Raw genomic sequence first — 6,334 nt, forward strand, 5'->3', positions numbered from 1 at the left:
TTATTTTTTTTTTTTTTTTTTTTTTTTTGGTTTTCAGTATCTTCTCTTCCTTAAAGTTTTTTTTCTTTTCTTTCTATTATTGAACATTGCTTTTATTAATTTGTTTTGGTCTTATTTACTTACTTTCTTTCCTTTTCATTTCCAACAATCCTACTTTAAAAACAATATTGTGGTACAAAAATGTGCTACAATTATTTGTAAACATGTGCTAATGTGTGGATTACACATATACAATAAAACATGATTCAACCCAGCTGATCTGTCTTTAATTCCAGCATTTGACCTGCATGGTCAGCTATAAAAAGACATTTCTAATATTTTGTCGCCCCCTCAACATGCAGAACTCTCTGTTACACCACTACAAACTCACTAGTATAAAATTATTACTTATTGAAGCACAATATATGAGAATGAAAGAAGAGGATCTACCCAACTGAATTCAATAGCAACTATGTGCAGTCCAAAATACTGTATATAATCCGGTCATAAAGCATGATGCATTATTAAGCATGCAGATGAAGAGAACCATTAGTAGTTAAAAGCAAGGCTGAAACGCTCTCCATATTTTAATGCGCTCATAAAAATAATCCAATCATATTATATCTAATAATGTAATACCCGTCCTCTCACAATCCACACAACAAGTGCACGCATCTGTACTTATGGGGATTTTTTTTCCTTTGTGGTTTTGCTGTTTTTATGTAAGTAAAACCCTGACTATATTTTCCACCCCTGCTGAAACCACAGTGGACAGCTGGTAAAGAGGTACCATATAGCAACAGTGTATGTGATTTATTTGGTGCTTTTCAGTGTTTTCCTTGTACTTCAGTTGACAGCCATATCCAGGATTTTAAAAATCCAGCGTTAAAAACACCCATAAAATTATTCGAACTGATGTTCAGGAACCAATCGATTAATTCCAAAACATCAAATCAAGAGGCATCTACAAGTTATTCTATTTTATTTAATTTGGTTAGGTTTCAAATACTATGTCTTTTTGTGTAAATGGTGGTCTGACTGTCTGACTATGAATGTCTGCATTTCTTTCCAGGTGGGGGAGAAGGCCAGACTTCAATGACCTCTGTGTTAGCTACAACTACAGCTCTGGCAAGGAGGTAGCTCCCATATGGAGTGGCTCAGGGGGAGTTTCTAGGTGGGGCTAGGGGGTTGTAAAGGTCACCCTGGGGAGGTCAAAGGTTATTCAACATTTTCCTGAAGGCGAAATGATTCCAAAAACATAGTGGAGGAAAGACAGACTGACCTTTGTCTCATTGTACAGGGCAGAGGAGGAGGGAGCGGGGTTTTCCATGCCACTGCGGGCCGAATACAATACCATCTTTGAGTCAAAGTCAGATTACCGCTGGTAGAAGATAGAATCGTATCACAGCACACCTCCATGCCCGCTGTGAGAGTTCATTGAATAACACATTTTGTGAAATAAAGCCGGCAAATTGAGCTGCGCAAAGTGTATAAAACCCCATGTTTCAACAAGGAATATTGGAATGAACGCCCCCCCCCCGACGTAAATATTCCAAAACTCCCACGCATCATCAGCTATTCTACAAATTGTTTATTTTCATATCAGCCCCTGGTGATTTGAGAGCTCAGACTTGAAGCCTGGCAGCAGTTGAAAGAGGACAGCAAGTGCTGCCCGAAATGAAAACGAAAAGCAGCTGGGTTTATCTTCACTCACTCTGTGACATGTGCTGCTAAGAGAAAACAGGTGACCCAGGAATGTGTGCTGAAACTTAAATGGAATACTACAGCTCAAATGATTTGTTGCCTCTCAGGCGAGTCTTCTTTATAACGATATATTTTATGCCCGAATCAATGTACTCCTGTCCTTGTATAGCTCTATTATGTCTCTTTCTCCTTTCTTATTTTGTCTCCAATTCAGGGACACGCAAATGTTTGTAAGTGTTACTGTCTCCCTGCACAAGAATGACTTTCTGCTTTCAGTTTTAATATTGAATAGCATATGTAGATGAAACGCAACTTTGTGAACCTTATTGTAATGCAGTTTCACTCAAGAAAATTGAGTTTAAGGTAAGAAATCTAAAAAAAATAAAAGCAACAGGAAGTGTGAGAGAGAGTCCCTCACACGCACAATAGATGGGAAAGGTAATAGAGAAGGTGTAGATTTCCAGTGGAAGTATATGATCTTCGTGCTTGAGCTCTTCAGACACACCAGTTAGATATATTTAGAGTCCCTAGCTGGTGTATCCATGCTACAAGGCAGGCCACAATTATTCACAACACTGAAAGGGCCAGTGCTGGTCTGAGATCAGTCAAGAGAAAAGTGCATGTGTGTTTGCTGGTACAGGACGGGATTAACGCCACAAGAGTCACAGGTCAGGCCCAGTGGTCACTCATTAAAATCATCTCAGCAGTTTGGAGTTGAAAATAGATTCAACTTCATGGAATATGTAAGGGAAGGCTGAACGTTTTCACATTGACAAATCTGCAAGTATGAAGCCTGACAAGTCTAAATTGAGAATATACATTCATTTTGAATTTGCAATACAATCAAATAAGTGACAAATGTTATTCTGTGGTGGCTCAGTCCACATCAAATGTGTTTAATCTGTAAAACCTATAGAATACCTCAAATGGCTGCAACACAGCTTTGGATGTGGTAAGACATTTGCTTCTTTAGAAAAGCTCAGACCTCGTCAGAAGAGATTGCTGACTGAGAAAATAGATTTTTCTGCTACATTCAAAACACAACTGGAAGAGCTAAAAAGACACGATTAATATAAACACTTTGCCATATCACATTGAACGACACGGACAGTAAAAACCGTTGACAAGTTGAAAGATAATTCATTTCGCAAAAAATCTGAACGTTATAACTTTATTCAGGGTGTGTCTTCTTGCAGGACGACATCGGTTTAAACAGATGTACAAAATGATCTATCAGTTTTGGTGGTTGTGCTGCAGAAAGATATAAACAGTTGCTCAAACTTTGTAAAAGCAGCACCATCTAGTGGCACACGTCTAACAGGTCAGTGTGTATGAGGAACTCTGCAGAACAGAAAACACCCCAAGCATGCATGCAGCTTTTGTACTATTATGTAATAGTGATCTTTCTTTCCTGCAGCAGGATATCTTTGAAAGATTCCATCATAGAATACAGATGCATTATACTTGTGCAGAGTGTTTTTTCATAGAACATTCAGCCCTAGGTCTTCACCAAATCGCTGAACTGCGCCTCCTGGCTGCTGTTAATCGATTCTGCGCTACTGTGTAATTATGCAATATTTGAAAACTTCATTTGTCGCATCAGTTTGTTTTTTTTTTGTTGACATTGCATGGAGAGAAACAAACCAAAAAGATTATAGGAACTTTTTCTGGTTTTGACTGAATGAAATAATTGCCTGATAAATGTGAAATGTACACGTCAGGTGGGAAAATAAACTTCACAATTATTTTAGATAAACCAAAACTACTGTATGTCAACCTCCATCCATATTTTAAAAAATAAATAAAATTGAAACAGTTTCAAAAATTTGAAGACATTCAATGTTGTTGTTGTTTTTTTCTAAATAATTAATTGTCATATCAGGGCAATATTTTCAGTCAATGTCTCACGTTTAATGTATGGATATTATGAGCGGTCACTGTGTTTAACAAAGTTTTTATTTGCAATAATTATAGGGATTACAGCTAGCATGTTTTTTTATTTTAACATATTAAAATAGCCAATATATTCAATATTACAGGAAAAAAACATAATTCTATATGAGAAAATCATTAAAAAGTATCTGAGCTGCATATGAGCACTGCACTATGTTACTATGGTGTAGTTTGTAGTTCTCTAGCCTTATAATAAGAAAGTTTTTTGGGTATGTGGTTGGCCTTTGCCTTTCTCTGTATATTTTCCCTGTGCATACACTGGTTTTTCCCATGGTTCAATGTCAAGGTTAACAGAAAAATGGTCGTCTTACTGCCATTGTATACTGTATATGTCCTTCTTTGTAGCCTGGCATGCCAGACTGACTTTATTTATGTATTACACACATATAAAGACAAAGATAAAGTCAAATCCAAAGAGTCTACGTCTGTTTTAAAAGTTCCAGATATAGTTTTCTGAATCCAAACATTTTAAGTAGTGTAGTTTTTTTTTTAAGTTTTTCAACTTTTTCAAAACATCCTAGAACTATAAAAAGGATGGCCAAGATACCAATGAATCAAGGCACAGTTTACAGAATGCAGATTTTGATTGAAGACCCACATGCTCAGTGAATAAATTTGGATCTAAAAGTAAAAATCCAGAGATGTCAGCGATGTTTTCAACAATTCTGGAGTTTCAAAGAAAAAAAAACTTTAGGTAGTGTTTAAGATACCATTTGATTTTCTATTGATATTGACATAATAAGATTCCAGAAATTGCTTCTGTTTTTTTTTTTTTAATTATTATTCCTGAATGCCAGAATGGACTGACCACTCAGTGTTTCCTCTTTTTTACAGGTGGGCGTGAGATATCCCAATTTTTACACTTTATTGTCAGTAATCCTCCAAGTCAGTGCTCCTCAAATGTTGTGTTGTTGTAATATCAAAGTTTTGCCACCAGATGGCGCACTGAGCTCCATGTTGCAAAGGTTTTGCCAACGTTTGCCTCCCAAAAAGTAGTAAATGGAGTCCACCCTCAAGTTTGGTTTCCCCTTTTTTCATCCTGACATTGTCAAATTAACTAAATAAGTACTAATTAAACTCTTTTTTTCCCCCAATAAAACTCACTATTATCACTTTCTGTTGGTGTGAAAATATCATGGCATCAGCTCAGCATGGGAGAAAACACATGACAGTTTTTTGTAATGTGCAGGGGTGAATAAGTGAGAGGGTGCAAATAAACAGGGACACTGAGTGTTAGCAAAGAATCCTTTTAAGTCTGTTTAATACATGTCCAGCAGATGTGGTGCATATGGTTCAAAGCCAACTCTTCTCCCTTGTCAACTACCTCCAAGGGAGTAGCCAAGTGGTGATGCCTCCTGTGCAGAGAGCCTCAAGATCCTGTGGTGGTTTGAACCCTGCTTGAGTTTTTTTTTTTTTTTTTTTTTTTTTTTTTTTACTAAGGCAAATAACTGAATGGAAGTTGGTCCACAGCCCTGGGCCACACTTCCTTCTTTTACTTTTCATTTTCAATGGAAAGTTAAACCATATCATGAGGTCATCTCACAACACACTGTTGTGTGTAGGGAACACGCAAACATTCATCAATGTCACGACCACAATGTCAGTCGCAAAAACATAAAGGCTCAGATTATTCAAGTAATCACTGACTTTATTCACCTTAATGCCAAATTCACATTGTCATAAACTAACACACATAGGTCAAAGACATTGTTACATTTCAATTTGTACCCATAGGTCAGTAATATCCAAGTTATATGAACACACAATTACTGACATTACTAAACAGAACTGTACCAAAACAACTTTACAGGTCGTTATCATCAATACTTAACATTGCAGTCATTTGAGCAACAGGCTGTAGCGGAGCCAGAGTGGGGGCAAGGGGGTGGTCGCCCCAGGGCCCACGAGGTCATAGGGCCCCGTTTCATGTGATGTGTTCACATTTAATTGGAAATTAATTATTATAATAAAATGTGCAGTGTGTGCAAGAAGGTATATGCATACAAGCGTGGGTTCCAATTTGCCAATTCTTAATTTACGACTGTCCATGAACGCATCAGAGCTGTAAGCCAGCACTGATTGGCTGTACGGTATTAACGAGGTTTTTACCTGCACTTGATCTGAACTCTTTGGAGGGAAGTTAAACAGTATGCTAAACACTATGCTAGCCGCTAGCGGTACTACCCAAAACCTAACATCGGAGCCATTGGTGAGTCAGTGAAACCTTCAAAAATATTATCTTTATCAGAATGCTGTGGTCTTAAACACCTACCTATTTGAATGTGCTTTGTGTTGCTCTCAACTATGAGACCCCCGAGTCTTTTTTTTTCCTAATATACTGTACGTGAATTCCAAAAGATATTGATAGCTGTGTCTATATGTATCTGAATAGATTGTGTAATTTTAGACCAGCTGTGTTCATTTTATAATTAAGCTGTATCAAAAATGGTACAGATTTAGCCCGTGACTTTTTAATCTGAGCTTTCAGCACCATGGACAGCGGACGCTCTGAGATTGACACCTAGGTACATTTGAGTGTGTGTGTGCGTGCTTATGTGTATTTGTTCTTAAGAACAAGTGTGTGAACTGGTTTGTGACTTTATTCTGCTCTCTTAGACATATAGGTTTACTTGGCTCAATAAAAGTGAGCATTAGTGTGTTGTTTGATGGTAGGATGAGGTGTTGTTTGAATGGTAAA

This window comes from Salarias fasciatus (assembly GCF_902148845.1).
Source record: "Salarias fasciatus chromosome 7 unlocalized genomic scaffold, fSalaFa1.1 super_scaffold_4, whole genome shotgun sequence".
NCBI lineage: Eukaryota > Metazoa > Chordata > Actinopteri > Blenniiformes > Blenniidae > Salarias > Salarias fasciatus.